The sequence below is a fragment of the Diabrotica virgifera genome, chromosome 6 (assembly GCF_917563875.1).
Source record: "Diabrotica virgifera virgifera chromosome 6, PGI_DIABVI_V3a".
NCBI lineage: Eukaryota > Metazoa > Arthropoda > Insecta > Coleoptera > Chrysomelidae > Diabrotica > Diabrotica virgifera.
Window position 1 is genome coordinate 131,928,501 of NC_065448.1, and position 26,972 is coordinate 131,955,472.

The following is a 26,972-nucleotide window of genomic DNA, read 5'->3' on the forward strand; positions in this document are numbered from 1 at the left end:
TCGAATTGACACCAATATGTCCAGTTAACGAATTTTGAAAAAAATCCAAGGGTACCCACTTTGTTAATTTTATGACAAAAGTTTTCAAAGAAGAAATTGTTTTCTTCGGTTTTCCGGCGTTAGTAGATACACCTGGTCCAGCTAGTCCCAAAAAGTGCAACAGTTTAACTCTTGAAGTTAAGTTGGAGATATTATGATTTTTTTAATTGTTGGAAATTGATACATTTATCTCTTTAACGGAAGCTTTTTTCTTACGAACCGTAACTCGCAGAGAACTTCTGCGGACAGCAGAAGAACGAGAGGAAAATTTTATGTAAGAAAAGTGCTACACATTGACTCTGGCACTCGAATTGACACCAATATGTCCAATTAACGAATTTTGAAAAAAATCCAAGGGTACCCCCTCTGTTGATTTTATGACAAAAGTTTTCAAAGAAGAAATTGTTTTCTCCGGTTTTCCGGCGTTAGTAGGTACACCTGGTCCAGCAAGTCCCAAAAAGTGCAACAGTTTAACTCTTGAAGTTAAGTTTGAGATATTATGATTTTTTTAATTGTTGGAAATTGATACATTTATCTCTTTAACGGAAGCTTTTTTCTTACGAACCGTAACTCGCAGAGAACTTCTGCGGACAGCAGAAGAACGAGAGGAAAATTTTATGTAAGAAAAGTGCTACACATTGACTCTGGCACTCGAATTGACACCAATATGTCCAGTTAACGAATTTTGAAAAAAATCCAAGGGTACCCCCTTTGTTGATTTAATGACAAAAGTTTTCAAAGAAGAAATTGTTTTCTTCGCTTTTCCGGCGTTACTAGATACACCTGGTCCAGCTGGTCGCAAAAAGTGCAACAGTTTAACTCTTGAAGTTAAGTTGGAGATATTATGATTTTTTTAATTGTTGGAAATTGATACATTTATCTCTTTAACGGAAGCTTTTTTCTTACGAACCGTAACTCGCAGAGAACTTCTGGCGACAGCAGAAGAACGAAATAAAAATTTTATGTAAGAAAAGTGCTACACATTGACTCTGGGACTCGAATTGACACCAATATGTCCAATTAACGAATTTTGAAAAAAATCTAAGGGTACCCCCTTTGTTGATTTTATGACAAAAGTTTTCAAAGAAGAAATTGTTTTCTTCGGTTTTCCGGCGTTACTAGATACACCTGGTCCAGCTAGTCCCAAAAAGTGCAACAGTTTAACTCTTGAAGTTAAGTTGGAAATATTATGATTTTTTTAATTGTTGGAAATTGATACATTTATCTCTTTAACCCATTCACGCCCGGTGGCAACTACAGTTGCCACGCCTATGAATGTCTTCCCCGCCCCTCGCCCACTGTGTAATTCGCAAAGTTCACTTAAGTTAGGTGGAGGGGGTTATCGGCTAACAAATTCAGCAAAGCTACAGTTTGTATGTATCATTCAACCAGTTTGTATCGATAGTTTTCTTAGTGGTGTTATACGTGTTTAGTTATTTTCATGGCAGCCGACAGTTCAATGTAAGTATACAAATATGTATATATATTTTTTCAAACCAAAGATTTATTTTCTTCAATAGCAAGCTTTTGTCGCAATTTTTAACTATAATTGTTATTCGTGGGGGATTTACTTTTTTAAATATACATATATAAAAGTACATGGCAACTTGAGTTGCCACTGGGAATATGGATTATCGTTTGTTATTTTCAGGTATGTACGAGGAAGATATGGCAAGGGGTTACTTTTTCACGAACTTCTGGAGGCTCTCGAAGAAGAAAATGAAATGCCTGAATATATATAGATTTTTCCTCCCGAAGAACCTCCAGATGCAGATACAGATAAGGATTCTGATTTCTCGGATGAAGAAGTGGCCGGCGATACCAATCATCTTCCAGCTCGTATCCTGCGCTCTCAAGTAAGTGTGAAGTACAGTCATGAAATTCAAGCTGCAGATGATACTAACAACGTTTCCCAACCAAGTACCTCTCGACAGAATAATATTTCTCAACCATGTACCTCCAAATGCCCGAAATCTGCCAAACAACCACGTCTAAATCCAACTACATGGAAATCAAATATTTTTGAATTTTCTTCAAAGGTTCCTGAACCTGACAACGAATACCGGCCAAATGTAGAGGATATTTTGAAAGAAACAGTTAAAAGCCCGATTGACGCATTTAGGTGTTACTTTACACAAGATATAATAGAGCACATTGTTCGCGAAACAAACTCTTATGCTGGGCAAAAATTAGTTCATAACCTGAACGCCACTTCGGCAGAAATTTTAACGTTTGTTGGGGTTATGCTCTTATCGGGATATCATCCACTGCCTTGCAGACGGCTTTACTGGACTGTAGATGAAGACGTTCATACACCAATAGTCTCAAATGCAATGAGACGAAATCGTTTAGACGAACTCATGAGTTTCATTCATCTCGCCGATAATCAGTCCAATGACGGTACTGATCGAATGTACAAAATTCGCCCTTTGTTAGATATGCTAAATTCTGCATTCAAGCAAATTACTCCTGGTCCCACTGTTAGCGTCGATGAGAGTATGATTCCGTATTACGGGAGACATGGAAGTAAGCAATTTATAAGGGGTAAACCCATTAGATTTGGGTACAAACTGTGGGTAGCTGCCGATCCTTCGGGTTACATCCATCATGTTGAACCGTATTGTGGCTCTTCCACTCGCCTTCCTCAAACTGGTCTAGGACAAGGTGGTGATGTTGTTATAGGTCTAATTGATCACATGCAATTGAAAAAATGACACAGACTTTATTTTGACAATCTTTTTACGTCGGTTGCATTGTTGCAAGAAGTAAGTTCCAGAGAAATTGGAGGCACAGGAACATTGCGTGAAAATCGCTGTAATGCCTCAATGAAACTCCCAGAAAAAAGTGCGTGGAAAAAAAGAAAGAGGTGATGTGGCTACTTCATCGTCTGGAGATCTTTTGCTCGTTCGCTGGAATGATAATAACGTTGTCACAATGCTTACCAATTGTGACAAAGTATATCCTATGAAAAAAGCAAGCAGATATTCTCGTGTAGAAAAAAAAAAGATTACAATCGATATTCCAGGTCCCGTTGAACAGTACAACAGCAACATGGGAGGCGTTGATATAATGGATCAATTCGTGGCTTCTTACCGTTGCCGAATTAGATCAAAAAAATGGTGGTGGCCTTTTTTTTCATGGGCTGTAGATGCCGCATGTGTACAAGGTTGGCTCTTATATCGTCGACTTGGTTATGATATACCATTGTTGAACTTTAGGCGCCAATGCACAGTTTGTCTTTTGAAATCATTTGGAACCCTTCCAAAAATACCTGGTGTCAGAACGTCTTTGAATTTTTCACTTGTACTTCAAGAACTCCGAAAAGACCACACTGATCATATTATTCAGAAAGGTGCGTCCAAGTATCGCCGTTGTAAGGTCTGTGACAATCGGACATCCTATCTTTGTATTAAATGTGACATTGCATTACACCCTGACAACTGTTTTAAAGTGTTTCACACATAGAATTCTTGTTGTTAGATGTTATTAACTGAATTTAATAAGTAGATACTAATTTTTTCGTTTATTTTTATATTTACACCGCTTAATCCCAGTGGCAACTAGAGTTGCCAGGCTGCCATTTTGGCAGTTAGATGCTGATAAGGTTGTAACTACCATTTTTACATTTAAGGTACCATAGAAGTTCCGTGACTAAAATATTACACAAAAAAAATCACTAGGGAATTCTGGGCATGAATGGGTTAACGGAAGCTTTTTTCTTACGAACCGTAACTCGCAGAGAACTTCTGCGGACAGCAGAAGAACGAGAGGAAAATTTTATGTAAGAAAAGTGCTACACATTGACTCTGGCACTCGAATTGACACCAATATGTCCAGTTAACGAATTTTGAAAAAAATCCAAGGGTACCCCCTTTGTTGATTTAATGACAAAAGTTTTCAAAGAAGAAATTGTTTTCTTCGCTTTTCCGGCGTTACTAGATACACCTGGTCCAGCTGGTCGCAAAAAGTGCAACAGTTTTACTCTTGAAGTTAAGTTGGAGATATTATGATTTTTTTAATTGTTGGAAATTGATACATTTATCTCTTTAACGGAAGCTTTTTTCTTACGAACCGTAACTCGCAGAGAACTTCTGGCGACAGCAGAAGAACGAAATAAAAATTTTATGTAAGAAAAGTGCTACACATTGACTCTGGCACTCGAATTGACACCAATATGTCCAATTAACGAATTTTGAAAAAAATCTAAGGGTACCCCCTTTGTTGATTTTATGACAAAAGTTTTCAAAGAAGAAATTGTTTTCTTCGGTTTTCCGGCGTTACTAGATACACCTGGTCCAGCTAATCCCAAAAAGTGCAACAGTTTAACTCTTGAAGTTAAGTTGGAAATATTATGATTTTTTTAATTGTTGGAAATTGATACATTTATCTCTTTAACGGAAGCTTTTTTCTTACGAACCGTAACTCGCAGAGAACTTCTGCGGACAGAAGAAGAACGAGAGGAAAATTTTATGTAAGAAAAGTGCTACACATTGACTCTGGCACTCGAATTGACACCAATATTTTCAATTAACGAATTTTGAAAAAAATCCAAGGGTACCCCCTTTGTTGATTTTATGACAAAAGTTTTCAAAGAAGAAATTGTTTTCTTCGCTTTTCCGGCGTTACTAGATACACCTGGTCCAGCTGGTCGCAAAAAGTGCAACAGTTTAACTCTTGAAGTTAAGTTGGAGATATTATGATTTTTTTAATTGTTGGAAATTGATACATTTATCTCTTTAACGGAAGCTTTTTTCTTACGAACCGTAACTCGCAGAGAACTTCTGGCGACAGCAGAAGAACGAGAGGAAAATTTTATGTAAGAAAAGTGCTACACATTGACTCTGGCACTCGAATTGACACCAATATGTCCAATTAACGAATTTTGAAAAAAATCTAAGGGTACCCCCTTTGTTGATTTTATGACAAAAGTTTTCAAAGAAGAAATTGTTTTCTTCGGTTTTCCGGCATTACTAGATACACCTGGTCCAGCTAGTCCCAAAAAGTGCAACAGTTTAACTCTTGAAGTTAAGTTGGAAATATTATGATTTTTTTAATTGTTGGAAATTGATACATTTATCTCTTTAACGGAAGCTTTTTTCTTACGAACCGTAACTCGCAGAGAACTTCTGCGGACAGCAGAAGAACGAGAGGAAAATTTTATGTAAGAAAAGTGCTACACATTGAATCTGGCACTCGAATTGACACCAATATGTCCAGTTAACGAATTTTGAAAAAAATCCAAGGGTACCCCCTTTGTTGATTTAATGACAAAAGTTTTCAAAGAAGAAATTGTTTTCTTCGCTTTTCCGGCGTTACTAGATACACCTGGTCCAGCTGGTCGCAAAAAGTGCAACAGTTTAACTCTTGAAGTTAAGTTGGAGATATTATGATTTTTTTAATTGTTGGAAATTGATACATTTATCTCTTTAACGGAAGCTTTTTTCTTACGAACCGTAACTCGCAGAGAACTTCTGGCGACAGCAGAAGAACGAAATAAAAATTTTATGTAAGAAAAGTGCTACACATTGACTCTGGGACTCGAATTGACACCAATATGTCCAATTAACGAATTTTGAAAAAAATCTAAGGGTACCCCCTTTGTTGATTTTATGACAAAAGTTTTCAAAGAAGAAATTGTTTTCTTCGGTTTTCCGGCGTTACTAGATACACCTGGTCCAGCTAGTCCCAAAAAGTGCAACAGTTTAACTCTTGAAGTTAAGTTGGAAATATTATGATTTTTTTAATTGTTGGAAATTGATACATTTATCTCTTTAACGGAAGCTTTTTTCTTACGAACCGTAACTCGCAGAGAACTTCTGCGGACAGCAGAAGAACGAGAGGAAAATTTTATGTAAGAAAAGTGCTACACATTGACTCTGGCACTCGAATTGACACCAATATGTCCAGTTAACGAATTTTGAAAAAAATCCAAGGGTACCCCCTTTGTTGATTTAATGACAAAAGTTTTCAAAGAAGAAATTGTTTTCTTCGCTTTTCCGGCGTTACTAGATACACCTGGTCCAGCTGGTCGCAAAAAGTGCAACAGTTTTACTCTTGAAGTTAAGTTGGAGATATTATGATTTTTTTAATTGTTGGAAATTGATACATTTATCTCTTTAACGGAAGCTTTTTTCTTACGAACCGTAACTCGCAGAGAACTTCTGGCGACAGCAGAAGAACGAAATAAAAATTTTATGTAAGAAAAGTGCTACACATTGACTCTGGCACTCGAATTGACACCAATATGTCCAATTAACGAATTTTGAAAAAAATCTAAGGGTACCCCCTTTGTTGATTTTATGACAAAAGTTTTCAAAGAAGAAATTGTTTTCTTCGGTTTTCCGGCGTTACTAGATACACCTGGTCCAGCTAGTCCCAAAAAGTGCAACAGTTTAACTCTTGAAGTTAAGTTGGAAATATTATGATTTTTTTAATTGTTGGAAATTGATACATTTATCTCTTTAACGGAAGCTTTTTTCTTACGAACCGTAACTCGCAGAGAACTTCTGCGGACAGAAGAAGAACGAGAGGAAAATTTTATGTAAGAAAAGTGCTACACATTGACTCTGGCACTCGAATTGACACCAATATGTCCAATTAACGAATTTTGAAAAAAATCCAAGGGTACCCCCTTTGTTGATTTTATGACAAAAGTTTTCAAAGAAGAAATTGTTTTCTTCGCTTTTCCGGCGTTACTAGATACACCTGGTCCAGCTGGTCGCAAAAAGTGCAACAGTTTAACTCTTGAAGTTAAGTTGGAGATATTATGATTGTTTTAATTGTTGGAAATTGATACATTTATCTCTTTAACGGAAGCTTTTTTCTTACGAACCGTAACTCGCAGAGAACTTCTGGGGACAGCAGAAGAACGAAATAAAAATTTTATGTAAGAAAAGTGCTACACATTGACTCTGGCACTCGAATTGACACCAATATTTTCAATTAACGAATTTTGAAAAAAATCCAAGGGTACCCCCTTTGTTGATTTTATGACAAAAGTTTTCAAAGAAGAAATTGTTTTCTTCGCTTTTCCGGCGTTACTAGATACACCTGGTCCAGCTGGTCGCAAAAAGTGCAACAGTTTAACTCTTGAAGTTAAGTTGGAGATATTATGATTTTTTTAATTGTTGGAAATTGATACATTTATCTCTTTAACGGAAGCTTTTTTCTTACGAACCGTAATTCGCAGAGAACTTCTGGCGACAGCAGAAGAACGAAATAAAAATTTTATGTAAGAAAAGTGCTACACATTGACTCTGGCACTCGAATTGACACCAATATGTCCAATTAACGAATTTTGAAAAAAATCTAAGGGTACCCCCTTTGTTGATTTTATGACAAAAGTTTTCAAAGAAGAAATTGTTTTCTTCGGTTTTCCGGCATTACTAGATACACCTGGTCCAGCTAGTCCCAAAAAGTGCAACAGTTTAACTCTTGAAGTTAAGTTGGAAATATTATGATTTTTTTAATTGTTGGAAATTGATACATTTATCTCTTTAACGGAAGCTTTTTTCTTACGAACCGTAACTCGCAGAGAACTTCTGCGGACAGCAGAAGAACGAGAGGAAAATTTTATGTAAGAAAAGTGCTACACATTGACTCTGGCACTCGAATTGACACCAATATGTCCAATTAACGAATTTTGAAAAAAATCCATGGGTACCCCCTTTGTTGATTTTATGACAAAAGTTTTCAAAGAAGAAATTGTTTTCTTCGCTTTTCCGGCGTTACTAGATACACCTGGTCCAGCTGGTCGCAAAAAGTGCAACAGTTTAACTCTTGAAGTTAAGTTGGAGATATTATGATTGTTTTAATTGTTGGAAATTGATACATTTATCTCTTTAACGGAAGCTTTTTTCTTACGAACCGTAACTCGCAGAGAACTTCTGGGGACAGCAGAAGAACGAAATAAAAATTTTATGTAAGAAAAGTGCTACACATTGACTCTGGCACTCGAATTGACACCAATATGTCCAATTAACGAATTTTGAAAAAAATCCAAGGGTACCCCCTTTGTTGATTTTATGACAAAAGTTTTCAAAGAAGAAATTGTTTTCTTCGGTTTTCCGGCGTTACTAGATACACCTGGTCCAGCTAGTCCCAAAAAGTGCAACAGTTTAACTCTTGAAGTTAAGTTGGAGATATTATGATTTTTTTAATTGTTGGAAATTGATACATTTATCTCTTTAACGGAAGCTTTTTTCTTACGAACCGTAACTCGCAGAGAACTTCTGCGGACAGCAGAAAAACGAGAGGAAAATTTTATGTGAGAAAAGTGCTACACATTGACTCTGGCACTCGAATTGACACCAATATGTCCAATTAACGAATTTTGAAAAAAATCCAAGGGTACCCCCTTTGTTGATTTTATGACAAAAGTTTTCAAAGAAGAAATTGTTTTCTTCGGTCTTCCGGCGTTAGTAGGTACACCTGGTCCAGTTAGTCCCAAAAAGTGCAACAGTTTAACTCTTGAAGTTAAGTTGGAGATATTATGATTTTTTTAATTGTTGGAAATTGATACATTTATCTCTTTAACGGAAGCTTTTTTCTTACGAACCGTAACTCGCAGAGAACTTCTGCGGACAGCAGAAAAACGAGAGGAAAATTTTATGTGAGAAAAGTGCTACACATTGACTCTGGCACTCGAATTGACACCAATATGTCCAATTAACGAATTTTGAAAAAAATCCCTTTGTTGATTTCACAAAAAGTTTTCAAAGAAGAAATTGTTTTCTTCGGTTTTCCGGCGTTACTAGATACACCTGGTCCAGCTAGTCCCAAAAAGTGCAAGAGTTTAACTCTTGAAGTTAAGTTGGAGATATTATGTTTTTTTTAATTTTTAGAAACTGATACATTTATCTCTTTAACGGAAGGTTCTTTCTTACGAATCGTAACTCGTAGAGAAATTCTGCGAACAGCAGAACAACGAGAGGAAAATTTTATGTAAGAAAAGTGCTACACATTGACTCTGGCACTCGAATTGACACCAATATGTCCAGTTAACGAATTTTGAAAAAAATCCAAGGGTACCCACTTTGTTAATTTTATGACAAAAGTTTTCAAAGAAGAAATTGTTTTCTTCGGTTTTCCGGCGTTAGTAGATACACCTGGTCCAGCTAGTCCCAAAAAGTGCAACAGTTTAACTCTTGAAGTTAAGTTGGAGATATTATGATTTTTTTAATTTATGGAAATTGATACATTTATCTCTTTAACGGAAGCTTTTTTCTTACGAACCGTAACTCGCAGAGAACTTCTGCGGACAGCAGAAGAACGAGAGGAAAATTTTATGTAAGAAAAGTGCTACACATTGACTCTGGCACTCGAATTGACACCAATATGTCCAATTAACGAATTTTGAAAAAAATCCAAGGGTACCCCCTCTGTTGATTTTATGACAAAAGTTTTCAAAGAAGAAATTGTTTTCTCCGGTTTTCCGGCGTTAGTAGGTACACCTGGTCCAGCAAGTCCCAAAAAGTGCAACAGTTTAACTCTTGAAGTTAAGTTTGAGATATTATGATTTTTTTAATTTTTGGAAATTCATACATTTATCTCTTTAACGGAAGCTTTTTTCTTACGAATCGTAACTCGTAGAGAAATTCTGCGAACAGCAGAATAACGAGAGGAAAATTTTATGTAAGAAAACATTGACTCTGGCACTCGAATTGACACCAATATTTTCAATTAACGAATTTTGAAAAAAATCCAAGGGTACCCCCTTTGTTGATTTTATGACAAAAGTTTTCAAAGAAGAAATTGTTTTCTTCGGTTTTCCGGCGTTACTAGATACACCTGGTCCAGCTAGTCCCAAAAAGTGCAACAGTTTAACTCTTGAAGTTAAGTTGGAGATATTATGATTTTTTTAATTGTTGGAAATTGATACATTTATCTCTTTAACGGAAGCTTTTTTCTTACGAACCGTAACTCGCAGAGAGCTTCTGCGGACAGCAGAAAAACGAGAGGAAAATTTTATGTGAGAAAAGTGCTACACATTGACTCTGGCACTCGAATTGACACCAATATGTCCAATTAACGAATTTTGAAAAAAATCCAAGGGTACTCCCTTTGTTGATTTTATGACAAAAGTTTTCAAAGAAGAAATTGTTTTCTTCGGTTTTCTGGCGTTAGTAGGTACACCTGGTCCAGCTAGTCCCAAAAAGTGCAACAGTTTAACTCTTGAAGTTAAGTTGGAGATATTATGATTTTTTTAATTGTTGGAAATTGATACATTTATCTCTTTAACGGAAGCTTTTTTCTTACGAACCGTAACTCGCAGAGAACTTCTGCGGACAGCAGAAGAACGAGAGGAAAATTTTATGTAAGAAAAGTGCTACACATTGACTCTGGCACTCGAATTGACACCAATATGTCCAGTTAACGAATTTTGAAAAAAATCCAAGGGTACCCCCTTTGTTGATTTAATGACAAAAGTTTTCAAAGAAGAAATTGTTTTCTTCGCTTTTCCGGCGTTACTAGATACACCTGGTCCAGCTGGTCGCAAAAAGTGCAACAGTTTAACTCTTGAAGTTAAGTTGGAGATATTATGATTTTTTTAATTGTTGGAAATTGATACATTTATCTCTTTAACGGAAGCTTTTTTCTTACGAACCGTAACTCGCAGAGAACTTCTGGCGACAGCAGAAGAACGAAATAAAAATTTTATGTAAGAAAAGCGCTACACATTGACTCTGGCACTCGAATTGACACCAATATGTCCAATTAACGAATTTTGAAAAAAATCTAAGGGTACCCCCTTTGTTGATTTTATGACAAAAGTTTTCAAAGAAGAAATTGTTTTCTTCGGTTTTCCGGCGTTACTAGATACACCTGGTCCAGCTAGTCCCAAAAAGTGCAACAGTTTAACTCTTGAAGTTAAGTTGGAAATATTATGATTTTTTTAATTGTTGGAAATTGATACATTTATCTCTTTAACGGAAGCTTTTTTCTTACGAACCGTAACTCGCAGAGAACTTCTACGGACAGCAGAAGAACGAGAGGAAAATTTTATGTAAGAAAAGTGCTACACATTGACTCTGGCGCTCGAATTGACACCAATATGTCCAATTAACGGATTTTGAAAAAAATCCAAGGGTACCCCCTTTGTTGATTTTATGACAAAAGTTTTCAAAGAAGAAATTGTTTTCTTCGCTTTTCCGGCGTTACTAGATACACCTGGTCCAGCTGGTCGCAAAAAGTGCAACAGTTTAACTCTTGAAGTTAAGTTGGATATATTATGATTGTTTTAATTGTTGGAAATTGATACATTTATCTCTTTAACGGAAGCTTTTTTCTTACGAACCGTAACTCGCAGAGAACTTCTGGGGACAGCAGAAGAACGAAATAAAAATTTTATGTAAGAAAAGTGCTACACATTGACTCTGGCACTCGAATTGACACCAATATTTTCAATTAACGAATTTTGAAAAAAATCCAAGAGTTTATGACAAAAGTTTTCAAAGAAGAAATTGTTTTCTTCGGTTTTCCGGCGTTACTAGATACACCTGGTCCAGCTAGTCCCAAAAAGTGCAACAGTTTAACTCTTGAAGTTAAGTTGGAGATATTATGATTTTTTTAATTGTTGGAAATTGATACATTTATCTCTTTAACGGAAGCTTTTTTCTTACGAACCGTAACTCGCAGAGAACTTCTGCGGACAGCAGAAAAACGAGAGGGAAATTTTATGTGAGAAAAGTGCTACACATTGACTCTGGCACTCGAATTGACACCAATATGTCCAATTAACGAATTTTGAAAAAAATCCAAGGTTGAACCCTTTGTTGATTTTATGACAAAAGTTTTCAAAGAAGAAATTGTTTTCTTCGGTTTTCTGGCGTTAGTAGGTACACCTGGTCCAGCTAGTCCCAAAAAGTGCAACAGTTTAACTCTTGAAGTTAAGTTGGAGATATTATGATTGTTTTAATTGTTGGAAATTGATACATTTATCTCTTTAACGGAAGCTTTTTTCTTACGAACCGTAACTCGCAGAGAACTTCTGGGGACAGCAGAAGAACGAAATAAAAATTTTATGTAAGAAAAGTGCTACACATTGACTCTGGCACTCGAATTGACACCAATATGTCCAATTAACGAATTTTGAAAAAAATCCAAGGGTACCCCCTTTGTTGATTTTATGACAAAAGTTTTCAAAGAAGAAATTGTTTTCTTCGCTTTTCCGACGTTACTAGATACACCTGGTCCAGCTGGTCGCAAAAAGTGCAACAGTTTAACTCTTGAAGTTAAGTTGGAGATATTATGATTGTTTTAATTGTTGGAAATTGATACATTTATCTCTTTAACGGAAGCTTTTTTCTTACGAACCGTAACTCGCAGAGAACTTCTGGGGACAGCAGAAGAACGAAATAAAAATTTTATGTAAGAAAAGTGCTACACATTGACTCTGGCACTCGAATTGACACCAATATGTCCAATTAACCAATTTTGAAAAAAATCCAAGGGTACCCCCTTTGTTGATTTTATGACAAAAGTTTTCAAAGAAGAAATTGTTTTCTTCGGTTTTCCGGCGTTACTAGATACACCTGGTCCAGCTAGTCCCAAAAAGTGCAACAGTTTAACTCTTGAAGTTAAGTTGGAGATATTATGATTTTTTTAATTGTTGGAAATTGATACATTTATCTCTTTAACGGAAGCTTTTTTCTTACGAACCGTAACTCGCAGAGAACTTCTGCGGACAGCAGAAAAACGAGAGGAAAATTTTATGTGAGAAAAGTGCTACACATTGACTCTGGCACTCGAATTGACACCAATATGTCCAATTAACGAATTTTGAAAAAAATCCAAGGGTACCCCCTTTGTTGATTTTATGACAAAAGTTTTCAAAGAAGAAATTGTTTTCTTCGGTCTTCCGGCGTTAGTAGGTACTCCTGGTCCAGTTAGTCCCAAAAAGTGCAACAGTTTAACTCTTGAAGTTAAGTTGGAGATATTATGATTTTTTTAATTGTTGGAAATTGATACATTTATCTCTTTAACGGAAGCTTTTTTCTTACGAACCGTAACTCGCAGAGAACTTCTGCGGACAGCAGAAAAACGAGAGGAAAATTTTATGTGAGAAAAGTGCTACACATTGACTCTGGCACTCGAATTGACACCAATATGTCCAATTAACGAATTTTGAAAAAAATCCCTTTGTTGATTTCACAAAAAGTTTTCAAAGAAGAAATTGTTTTCTTCGGTTTTCCGGCGTTACTAGATACACCTGGTCCAGCTAGTCCCAAAAAGTGCAAGAGTTTAACTCTTGAAGTTAAGTTGGAGATATTATGTTTTTTTTAATTTTTAGAAACTGATACATTTATCTCTTTAACGGAAGGTTCTTTCTTACGAATCGTAACTCGTAGAGAAATTCTGCGAACAGCAGAACAACGAGAGGAAAATTTTATGTAAGAAAAGTGCTACACATTGACTCTGGCACTCGAATTGACACCAATATGTCCAGTTAACGAATTTTGAAAAAAATCCAAGGGTACCCACTTTGTTAATTTTATGACAAAAGTTTTCAAAGAAGAAATTGTTTTCTTCGGTTTTCCGGCGTTAGTAGATACACCTGGTCCAGCTAGTCCCAAAAAGTGCAACAGTTTAACTCTTGAAGTTAAGTTGGAGATATTATGATTTTTTTAATTTATGGAAATTGATACATTTATCTCTTTAACGGAAGCTTTTTTCTTACGAACCGTAACTCGCAGAGAACTTCTGCGGACAGCAGAAGAACGAGAGGAAAATTTTATGTAAGAAAAGTGCTACACATTGACTCTGGCACTCGAATTGACACCAATATGTCCAATTAACGAATTTTGAAAAAAATCCAAGGGTACCCCCTCTGTTGATTTTATGACAAAAGTTTTCAAAGAAGAAATTGTTTTCTCCGGTTTTCCGGCGTTAGTAGGTACACCTGGTCCAGCAAGTCCCAAAAAGTGCAACAGTTTAACTCTTGAAGTTAAGTTTGAGATATTATGATTTTTTTAATTTTTGGAAATTCATACATTTATCTCTTTAACGGAAGCTTTTTTCTTACGAATCGTAACTCGTAGAGAAATTCTGCGAACAGCAGAATAACGAGAGGAAAATTTTATGTAAGAAAACATTGACTCTGGCACTCGAATTGACACCAATATTTTCAATTAACGAATTTTGAAAAAAATCCAAGGGTACCCCCTTTGTTGATTTTATGACAAAAGTTTTCAAAGAAGAAATTGTTTTCTTCGGTTTTCCGGCGTTACTAGATACACCTGGTCCAGCTAGTCCCAAAAAGTGCAACAGTTTAACTCTTGAAGTTAAGTTGGAGATATTATGATTTTTTTAATTGTTGGAAATTGATACATTTATCTCTTTAACGGAAGCTTTTTTCTTACGAACCGTAACTCGCAGAGAACTTCTGCGGACAGCAGAAAAACGAGAGGAAAATTTTATGTGAGAAAAGTGCTACACATTGACTCTGGCACTCGAATTGACACCAATATGTCCAATTAACGAATTTTGAAAAAAATCCAAGGGTACTCCCTTTGTTGATTTTATGACAAAAGTTTTCAAAGAAGAAATTGTTTTCTTCGGTTTTCTGGCGTTAGTAGGTACACCTGGTCCAGCTAGTCCCAAAAAGTGCAACAGTTTAACTCTTGAAGTTAAGTTGGAGATATTATGATTTTTTTAATTGTTGGAAATTGATACATTTATCTCTTTAACGGAAGCTTTTTTCTTACGAACCGTAACTCGCAGAGAACTTCTGCGGACAGCAGAAGAACGAGAGGAAAATTTTATGTAAGAAAAGTGCTACACATTGACTCTGGCACTCGAATTGACACCAATATGTCCAGTTAACGAATTTTGAAAAAAATCCAAGGGTACCCCCTTTGTTGATTTAATGACAAAAGTTTTCAAAGAAGAAATTGTTTTCTTCGCTTTTCCGGCGTTACTAGATACACCTGGTCCAGCTGGTCGCAAAAAGTGCAACAGTTTAACTCTTGAAGTTAAGTTGGAGATATTATGATTTTTTTAATTGTTGGAAATTGATACATTTATCTCTTTAACGGAAGCTTTTTTCTTACGAACCGTAACTCGCAGAGAACTTCTGGCGACAGCAGAAGAACGAAATAAAAATTTTATGTAAGAAAAGCGCTACACATTGACTCTGGCACTCGAATTGACACCAATATGTCCAATTAACGAATTTTGAAAAAAATCTAAGGGTACCCCCTTTGTTGATTTTATGACAAAAGTTTTCAAAGAAGAAATTGTTTTCTTCGGTTTTCCGGCGTTACTAGATACACCTGGTCCAGCTAGTCCCAAAAAGTGCAACAGTTTAACTCTTGAAGTTAAGTTGGAAATATTATGATTTTTTTAATTGTTGGAAATTGATACATTTATCTCTTTAACGGAAGCTTTTTTCTTACGAACCGTAACTCGCAGAGAACTTCTGCGGACAGCAGAAGAACGAGAGGAAAATTTTATGTAAGAAAAGTGCTACACATTGACTCTGGCGCTCGAATTGACACCAATATGTCCAATTAACGGATTTTGAAAAAAATCCAAGGGTACCCCCTTTGTTGATTTTATGACAAAAGTTTTCAAAGAAGAAATTGTTTTCTTCGCTTTTCCGGCATTACTAGATACACCTGGTCCAGCTGGTCGCAAAAAGTGCAACAGTTTAACTCTTGAAGTTAAGTTGGATATATTATGATTGTTTTAATTGTTGGAAATTGATACATTTATCTCTTTAACGGAAGCTTTTTTCTTACGAACCGTAACTCGCAGAGAACTTCTGGGGACAGCAGAAGAACGAAATAAAAATTTTATGTAAGAAAAGTGCTACACATTGACTCTGGCACTCGAATTGACACCAATATTTTCAATTAACGAATTTTGAAAAAAATCCAAGAGTTTATGACAAAAGTTTTCAAAGAAGAAATTGTTTTCTTCGGTTTTCCGGCGTTACTAGATACACCTGGTCCAGCTAGTCCCAAAAAGTGCAACAGTTTAACTCTTGAAGTTAAGTTGGAGATATTATGATTTTTTTAATTGTTGGAAATTGATACATTTATCTCTTTAACGGAAGCTTTTTTCTTACGAACCGTAACTCGCAGAGAACTTCTGCGGACAGCAGAAAAACGAGAGGGAAATTTTATGTGAGAAAAGTGCTACACATTGACTCTGGCACTCGAATTGACACCAATATGTCCAATTAACGAATTTTGAAAAAAATCCAAGGTTGAACCCTTTGTTGATTTTATGACAAAAGTTTTCAAAGAAGAAATTGTTTTCTTTGGTTTTCCGGCGTTACTAGATACACCTGGTCCAGCTAGTCCCAAAAAGTGCAACAGTTTAACTCTTGAAGTTAAGTTGGAAATATTATGATTTTTTTAATTGTTGGAAATTGATACATTTATCTCTTTAACGGAAGCTTTTTTTTACGAACCGTAACTCGCAGAGAACTTCTGCGGACAGCAGAAGAACGAGAGGAAAATTTTATGTAAGAAAAGTGCTACACATTGACTCTGGCACTCGAATTGACACCAATATGTCCAATTAACGAATTTTGAAAAAAATCCAAGGGTACCCCCTTTGTTGATTTTATGACAAAAGTTTTCACAGAAGAAATTGTTTTCTTCGCTTTTCCAGCGTTACTAGATACACCTGGTCCAGCTGGTCGCAAAAAGTGCAACAGTTTAACTCTTGAAGTTAAGTTGGAGATATTATGATTGTTTTAATTGTTGGAAATTGATACATTTATCTCTTTAACGGAATTTTTTTCTTACGAACCGTAACTCGCAGAGAACTTCTGGGGACAGCAGAAGAACGAAATAAAAATTTTATGTAAGAAAAGTGCTACACATTGACTCTGGCACTCGAATTGACACCAATATGTCCAATTAACGAATTTTGAAAAAAATCCAAGGGTACCCCCTTTGTTGATTTTATGACAAAAGTTTTCAAAGAAGAAATTGTTTTCTTCGGTTTTCCGGCGTTACTAGATACACCTGGTCCAGCTAGTCCCAAAAAGTGCAACAGTTTAACTCTTGAAGTTAAGTTGGAAATATTATGATTTTTTTAATTGTTGGAAATTGATACATTTATCTCTTTAACGAAAGCTTTTTTCTTACGAACCGTAACTCGCAGAGAACTTCTGCGGACAGCAGAAGAACGAGAGGAAAATTTTATGTAAGAAAAGTGCTACACATTGACTCTGGCACTCGAATTGACACCAATATGTCCAATTAACGAATTTTGAAAAAAATCCAAGGGTACCCCCTTTGTTGATTTTATGACAAAAGTTTTCAAAGAAGAAATTGTTTTCTTCGGTTTTCCGGCGTTACTAGATACACCTGGTCCAGCTAGTCCCAAAAAGTGCAACAGTTTAACTCTTGAAGTTAAGTTGGAAATATTATGATTTTTTTAATTGTTGGAAATTGATACATTTATCTCTTTAACGGAAGCTTTTTTCTTACGAACCGTAACTCGCAGAGAACTTCTGCGGACAGCAGAAGAACGAGAGGAAAATTTTATGTAAGAAAAGTGCTACACATTGACTCTGGCACTCGAATTGACACCAATATGTCCAATTAACGAATTTTGAAAAAAATCCAAGGGTACCCCCTTTGTTGATTTAATGACAAAAGTTTTCAAAGAAGAAATTGTTTTCTTCGCTTTTCCGGCGTTACTAGATACACCTGGTCCAGCTGGTCGCAAAAAGTGCAACAGTTTAACTCTTGAAGTTAAGTTGGAGATATTATGATTTTTTTAATTGTTGGAAATTGATACATTTATCTCTTTAACGGAAGCTTTTTTCTTACGAACCGTAACTCGCAGAGAACTTCTGGCGACAGCAGAAGAACGGAATAAAAATTTTATGTAAGAAAAGTGCTACACATTGACTCTGGCACTCGAATTGACACCAATATGTCCAATTAACGAATTTTGAAAAAAATCTAAGGGTACCCCCTTTGTTGATTTTATGACAAAAGTTTTCAAAGAAGAAATTGTTTTCTTCGGTTTTCCGGCGTTACTAGATACACCTGGTCCAGCTAGTCCCAAAAAGTGCAACAGTTTAACTCTTGAAGTTAAGTTGGAAATATTATGATTTTTTTAATTGTTGGAAATTGATACATTTATCTCTTTAACGGAAGCTTTTTTCTTACGAACCGTAACCCGCAGAGAACTTCTGCGGACAGCAGAAAAACGAGAGGAAAATTTTATGTGAGAAAAGTGCTACACATTGACTCTGGCACTCGAATTGACACCAATATGTCCAATTAACGAATTTTGAAAAAAATCCAAGGGTACCCCCTTTGTTGATTTTATGACAAAAGTTTTCAAAGAAGAAATTGTTTTCTTCGGTCTTCCGGCGTTAGTAGGTACACCTGGTCCAGTTAGTCCCAAAAAGTGCAACAGTTTAACTCTTGAAGTTAAGTTGGAGATATTATGATTTTTTTAATTGTTGGAAATTGATACAGTTATCTCTTTAAAGGAAGCTTTTTTCTTACGAACCGTAACTCGCAGAGAACTTCTGCGGACAGCAGAAGAACGAAAGGAAAATTTCATGTAAGAAAAGTGCTACACATTGACTCTGGCACTCGAATTGACACCAATATTTTCAATTAACGAATTTTGAAAAAAATCCAAGGGTACCCCCTTTGTTGATTTTATGACAAAAGTTTTCAAAGAAGAAATTGTTTTCTTCGGTTTTCCAGCGTTAGTAGATACACCTAGTCCAGCTAGTCCCAAAAAGTGCTACAGTTTAACTCTTGAAGTTAAGTTGGAGATATTGTGTTTTTTTTAATTTTTAGAAACTGATACATTTATCTCTTTAACGGAAGGTTTTTTTTACGAATCGTAACTCGTAGAGAAATTCTGCGAACAGCAGAATAACGAGAGGAAAATTTTATGTAAGAAAAGTGCTACACATTGACTCTGGCGCTCGAATTGACACCAATATGTCCAATTAACGAATTTTGAAAAAAATCCTTTGTTGATTTTATGACAAAAGTTTTCAAAGACGAAATTGTTTCTTCGGTTTTCCGGCGTTAGTAGGTACACCTGGTCCAGCTAGTCCCAAAAAGTGCAACAGTTTAACTCTTGAAGTTAAGTTGGAGATATTATGATTTTTTTAATTGTTGGAAATTGATAAATTTATCTCTTTAACGGAAGCTTTTTTCTTACGAACCGTAACTCGCAGAGAACTTCTGCGGACAGCAGAAGAACGAGAGGAAAATTTTATGTAAGAAAAGTGCTACACATTGACTCTGGCACTCGAATTGACACCAATATGTCCAATTAACGAATTTTGAAAAAAATCCAAGGGTACCCCCTTTGTTGACTTTATGACAAAAGTTTTCAAAGAAGAAATTGTTTTCTTCGGTTTTTCGGCGTTACTAGATACACCTGGTCCAGCTAGTCCCAAAAAGTGCAACAGTTTAACTCTTGAAGTTAAGTTGGAGATATTATGTTTTTTGTTAATTTTTAGAAACTGATACATTTATCTCTTTAACGGAATTTTTTTTCTTACGAATCGTAACTCGTAAAGAAATTCTGCGAACAGCAGAATAACGAGAGGAAAATTTTATGTAAGAAAAGTGCTACCCATTGACTCTGGCACTCGAATTGACACCAATATGTCCAATTAACGAATTTTGAAAAAAATCCAAGGGAATAATAAAAAAAAATACCCCCTTTGTTGATTTTATGACAAAAGTTTTCAAAGAAGAAATTGTCTTCTTCGGTTTTCCGGCGTTACTAGATACACCTGGTCCAGCTAGTCCCAAAAAGTGCAACAGTTTAACTCTTGAAGTTAAGTTGGAGATATTATGTTTTTTTTAATTTTTAGAAACTGATACATTTATCTCTTTAACGGAAGGTTTTTTCTTACGAATCGTAACTCGTAGAGAAATTCTGCGAACAGCAGAATAACGAGAGGAAAATTTTATGTAAGAAAAGTGCTACACATTGACTCTGGCACTCGAATTGACACCAATATGTCCAGTTAACGAATTTTGAAAAAAATCCAAGGGTACCCCCTTTGTTGATTTTATGACAAAAGTTTTCAAAGAAGAAATTGTTTTCTTCGGTCTTCCGGCGTTAGTAGGTACACCTGGTCCAGTTAGTCCCAAAAAGTGCAACAGTTTAACTCTTGAAGTTAAGTTGGAGATATTATGATTTTTTTAATTGTTGGAAATTGATACATTTATCTCTTTAACGGAAGCTTTTTTTTACGAACCGTAACTCGCAGAGAACTTCTGCGGACAGCAGAAAAACGAGAGGAAAATTTTATGTGAGAAAAGTGCTACACATTGACTCTGGCACTCGAATTGACACCAATATGTCCAAATAACGAATTCTGAAAAAAATCCAAGGGTACCCCCTTTGTTGATTTTATGACAAAAGTTTTCAAAGAAGAAATTGTTTTCTTCGGTGTTCTGGCGTTAGTAGGTACACCTGGTCCAGCTAGTCCCAAAAAGTGCAACAGTTTAACTCTTGAAGTTAAGTTGGAGATATTATGATTTTTTTAATTGTTGGAAATTGATACATTTATCTCTTTAACGGAAGCTTTTTTCTTACGAACCGTAACTCGCAGAGAACTTCTGCGGACAGCAGAAGAACGAGAGGAAAATTTTATGTAAGAAAAGTGCTACACATTGACTCTGGCACTCGAATTGACACCAATATGTCCAGTTAACGAATTTTGAAAAAAATCCAAGGGTACCCCCTTTGTTGATTTAATGACAAAAGTTTTCAAAGGAGAAATTGTTTTCTTCGCTTTTCCGGCGTTACTAGATACACCTGGTCCAGCTGGTCGCAAAAAGTGGAACAGTTTAACTCTTGAAGTTAAGTTGGAGATATTATGATTTTTTTAATTGTTGGAAATTGATACATTTATCTCTTTAACGGAAGCTTTTTTCTTACGAACCGTAACTCGCAGAGAACTTCTGGCGACAGCAGAAGAACGAAATAAAAATTTTATGTAAGAAAAGTGCTACACATTGACTCTTGCACTCGAATTGACACCAATAGGTCCAATTAACGAATTTTGAAAAAAATCTAAGGGTACCACCTTTGTTGATTTTATGACAAAAGTTTTCAAAGAAGAAATTGTTTTCTTCGCTTTTCCGGCGTTACTAGATACACCTGGTCCAGCTGGTCGCAAAAAGTGCAACAGTTTAACTCTTGAAGTTAAGTTGGAGATATTATGATTTTTTTAATTGTTGGAAATTGATACATTTATCTCTTTAACGGAAGCTTTTTTCTTACGAACCGTAACTCGCAGAGAACTTCTGGCGACAGCAGAAGAACGAAATAAAAATTTTATGTAAGAAAAGTGCTACACATTGACTCTGGCACTCGAATTGACACCAATATGTCCAATTAACGAATTTTGAAAAAAATCTAAGGGTACCCCCTTTGTTGATTTTATGACAAAAGTTTTCAAAGAAGAAATTGTTTTCTTCGGTTTTCCGGCGTTACTAGATACACCTGGTCCAGCTAGTCCCAAAAAGTGCAACAGTTTAACTCTTGAAGTTAAGTTGGAAATATTATGATTTTTTTAATTGTTGGAAATTGATACATTTATCTCTTTAACGGAAGCTTTTTTCTTACGAACCGTAACTCGCAGAGAACTTCTGCGGAAAGCAGAAGAACGAGAGGAAAATTTTATGTAAGAAAAGTGCTACACATTGACTCTGGCACTCGAATTGACACCAATATGTCCAATTAACCAATTTTGAAAAAAATCCAAGGGTACCCCCTTTGTTGATTTTATGACAAAAGTTTTCAAAGAAGAAATTGTTTTCTTCGCTTTTCCGGCGTTACTAGATACACCTGGTCCAGCTGGTCGCAAAAAGTGCAACAGTTTAACTCTTGAAGTTAAGTTGGAGATATTATGATTGTTTTAATTGTTGGAAATTGATACATTTATCTCTTTAACGGAAGCTTTTTTCTTACGAACCGTAACTCGCAGAGAACTTCGAGGGACAGCAGAAGAACGAAATAAAAATTTTATGTAAGAAAAGTGCTACACATTGACTCTGGCACTCGAATTGACACCAATATGTCCAATTAACGAATTTTGAAAAAAATCCAAGGGTACCCCCTTTGTTGATTTTATGACAAAAGTTTTCAAAGAAGAAATTGTTTTCTTCGGTTTTCCGGCGTTACTAGATACACCTGGTCCAGCTAGTCCCAAAAAGTGCAACAGTTTAACTCTTGAAGTTAAGTTGGAGATATTATGATTTTTTTAATTGTTGGAAATTGATACATTTATCTCTTTAACGGAAGCTTTTTTCTTACGAACCGTAACTCGCAGAGAACTTCTGCGGACATCAGAAGAACGAGAGGATAATTTTATGTAAGAAAAGTGCTACACATTGACTCTGGCACTCGAATTGACACCAATATGTCCAATTAACGAATTTTGAAAAAAATCCAAGGGTACCCCCTTTGTTGATTTTATGACAAAAGTTTTCAAAGAAGAAATTGTTTTCTTCGCTTTTCCGGCGTTACTAGATACACCTGGTCCAGCTGGTCGCAAAAAGTGCAACAGTTTAACTCTTGAAGTTAAGTTGGAGATATTATGATTGTTTTAATTGTTGGAAATTGATACATTTATCTCTTTAACGGAAGCTTTTTTCTTACGAACCGTAACTCGCAGAGAACTTCTGGGGACAGCAGAAGAACGAAATAAAAATTTTATGTAAGAAAAGTGCTACACATTGACTCTGGCACTCGAATTGACACCAATATGTCCAATTAACGAATTTTGAAAAAAATCCAAGGGTACCCCCTTTGTTGATTTTATGACAAAAGTTTTCAAAGAAGAAATTGTTTTCTTCGGTTTTCCGGCGTTACTAAATACACCTGGTCCAGCTAGTCCCAAAAAGTGCAACAGTTTAACTTTTGAAGTTAAGTTGGAGATATTATGATTTTTTTAATTGTTGGAAATTGATACATTTATCTCTTTAACGGAAGCTTTCTTCTTACGAACCGTAACTCGCAGAGAACTTCTGCGGACAGCAGAAGAACGAGAGGAAAATTTTATGTAAGAAAAGTGCTACACATTGACTCTGGCACTCGAATTGACACCAATATGTCCAGTTAACGAATTTTGAAAAAATCCAAGGGTACCCCCTTTGTTGAATTTATGACAAAAGTTTTCAAAGAAGAAATTGTTTTCTTCGGTTTTCCGGCGTTAGTAGATACACCTGGTGCAGCTAGTCCCAAAAAGTGCAACAGTTTAACTCTTGAAGTTAAGTTGGAGATATTACGATTTTTTTAATTGTTGGAAATTGATACATTTATCTCTTTAACGGAAGCTTTTTTCTTACGAACCGTAACTCGCAGAGAACTTCTGCGGACAGCAGAAGAACGAGAGGAAAATTTTATGTAAGAAAAGTGCTACACATTGACTCTGGCACTCGAATTGACACCAATATGTCCAGTTAACGAATTTTGAAAAAATCCAAGGGTACCCCCTTTGTTGATTTTATGACAAAAGTTTTCAAAGAAGAAATTGTTTTCCTCGCTTTTCCTGCGTTAATAGATACACCTGGTCCAGCTGGTCGCAAAAAGTGCAACAGTTTAACTCTTGAAGTTAAGTTGGAGATATTATGATTGTTTTAATTGTTGGAAATTGATACATTTATCTCTTTAACGGAAGCTTTTTTCTTACGAACCGTAACTCGCAGAGAACTTCTGGGGACAGCAGAAGAACGAAATAAAAATTTTATGTAAGAAAAGTGCTACACATTGACTCTGGCGCTCGAATTGACACCAATATGTCCAATTAACGAATTTTGAAAAAAATCCAAGGGTACCCCCTTTGTTGATTTTATGACAAAAGTTTTCAAAGAAGAAATTGTTTTCTTCGGTTTTCCGGCGTTACTAAATACACCTGGTCCAGCTAGTCCCAAAAAGTGCAACAGTTTAACTCTTGAAGTTAAGTTGGAGATATTATGATTTTTTTAATTGTTGGAAATTGATACATTTATCTCTTTAACGGAAGCTTTCTTCTTACGAACCGTAACTCGCAGAGAACTTCTGCGGACAGCAGAAGAACGAGAGGAAAATTTTATGTAAGAAAAGTGCTACACATTGACTCTGGCACTCGAATTGACACCAATATGTCCAATTAACGAATTTTGAAAAAAATCCAAGGGTACCCCCTTTGTTGATTTTATGACAAAGTTTTCAAAGAAGAAATTGTTTTCTTCGCTTTTCCGGCGTTACTAGATACACCTGGTCCAGCTGGTCGCAAAAAGTGCAGCAGTTTAACTCTTGAAGTTAAGTTGGAGATATTATGATTGTTTTAATTGTTGGAAATTGATACATTTATCTCTTTAACGGAAGCTTTTTTCTTACGAACCGTAACTCGCAGAGAACTTCTGGGGACAGCAGAAGAACGAAATAAAAATTTTAAGTAAGAAAAGTGCTACACATTGACTCTGGCACTCGAATTGACACCAATATGTCCAATTAACGAATTTTGAAAAAAATCCAAGGGTACCCCCTTTGTTGATTTTATGACAAAAGTTTTCAAAGAAGAAATTGTTTTCTTCGGTTTTCCGGCGTTACTAAATACACCTGGTCCAGCTAGTCCCAAAAAGTGCAACAGTTTAACTTTTGAAGTTAAGTTGGAGATATTATGATTTTTTTAATTGTTGGAAATTGATACATTTATCTCTTTAACGGAAGCTTTCTTCTTACGAACCGTAACTCGCAGAGAACTTCTGCGGACAGCAGAAGAACGAGAGGAAAATTTTATGTAAGAAAAGTGCTACACATTGACTCTGGCACTCGAATTGACACCAATATGTCCAGTTAACGAATTTTGAAAAAATCCAAGGGTACCCCCTTTGTTGAATTTATGACAAAAGTTTTCAAAGAAGAAATTGTTTTCTTCGGTTTTCCGGCGTTAGTAGATACACCTGGTGCAGCTAGTCCCAAAAAGTGCAACAGTTTAACTCTTGAAGTTAAGTTGGAGATATTACGATTTTTTTAATTGTTGGAAATTGATACATTTATCTCTTTAACGGAAGCTTTTTTCTTACGAACCGTAACTCGCAGAGAACTTCTGCGGACAGCAGAAGAACGAGAGGAAAATTTTATGTAAGAAAAGTGCTACACATTGACTCTGGCACTCGAATTGACACCAATATGTCCAGTTAACGAATTTTGAAAAAATCCAAGGGTACCCCCTTTGTTGATTTTATGACAAAAGTTTTCAAAGAAGAAATTGTTTTCCTCGCTTTTCCTGCGTTACTAGATACACCTGGTCCAGCTGGTCGCAAAAAGTGCAACAGTTTAACTCTTGAAGTTAAGTTGGAGATATTATGATTGTTTTAATTGTTGGAAATTGATACATTTATCTCTTTAACGGAAGCTTTTTTCTTACGAACCGTAACTCGCAGAGAACATCTGCGGACAGCAGAAGAACGAGAGGAAAATTTTATGTAAGAAAAGTGCTACACATTGACTCTGGCGCTCGAATTGACACCAATATGTCCAATTAACGAATTTTGAAAAAAATCCAAGGGTACCCCCTTTGTTGATTTTATGACAAAAGTTTTCAAAGAAGAAATTGTTTTCTTCGGTTTTCCGGCGTTAGTAGATACACCTGGTGCAGCTAGTCCCAAAAAGTGCAACAGTTTAACTCTTGAAGTTAAGTTGGAGATATTACGATTTTTTTAATTGTTGGAAATTGATACATTTATCTCTTTAACGGAAGCTTTTTTCTTACGAACCGTAACTCGCAGAGAACATCTGCGGACAGCAGAAGAACGAGAGGAAAATTTTATGTAAGAAAAGTGCTACACATTGACTCTGGCACTCGAATTGACACCAATATGTCCAGTTAACGAATTTTGAAAAAATCCAAGGGTACCCCCTTTGTTGATTTTATGACAAAAGTTTTCAAAGAAGAAATTGTTTTCTTCGCTTTTCCGGCGTTACTAGATACACCTGGTCCAGCTGGTCGCAAAAAGTGCAACAGTTTAACTCTTGAAGTTAAGTTGGATTTATTATGATTTTTTTAATTGTTGGAAATTGATACATTTATCTCTTTAACGGAAGCTTTTTTCTTACGAACCGTAACTCGCAGAGAACTTCTGGGGACAGCAGAAGAACGAAATAAAAATTTTATGTAAGAAAAGTGCTACACATTGACTCTGGCACTCGAATTGACACCAATATGTCCAATTAACGAATTTTGAAAAAAATCCAAGGGTACCCCCTTTGTTGATTTTATAACAAAACTTTTCAATGAAGAAATTGTTTTCTTCGGTTTTCCGGCGTTACTAGATACGCCTGGTCCAGCTAGTCCCAAAAAGTGCAACAGTTTAACTCTTGAAGTTAAGTTGGAGATATTATGTTTTTTTTTTAATTTTTAGAAACTGATACATTTATCTCTTTAACGGAAGGTTCTTTCTTACGAATCGTAACTCGTAGAGAAATTCTGCGAACAGCAGAATAACGAGAGGAAAATTTTATGTAAGAAAAGTGCTACACATTGACTCTGGCACTCGAATTGACACCAATATGTCCAATTAACGAATTTTGAAAAAAATCCAAGGGTACCCCCTCTGTTGATTTTATGACAAAAGTTTTCAAAGAAGAAATTGTTTTCTCCGGTTTTCCGGCGTTAGTAGGTACACCTGGTCCAGCAAGTCCCAAAAAGTGCAACAGTTTAACTCTTGAAGTTAAGTTTGAGATATTATGATTTTTTTAATTTTTGGAAATTCATACATTTATCTCTTTAACGGAAGCTTTTTTCTTACGAATCGTAACTCGTAGAGAAATTCTGCGAACAGCAGAATAACGAGAGGAAAATTTTATGTAAGAAAAGTGCTTCACATTGACTCTGGCACTCGAATTGACACCAATATGTCCAATTAACGAATTTTGAAAAAAATCCAAGGGTACCCCCTCTGTTGATTTTATGACAAAAGTTT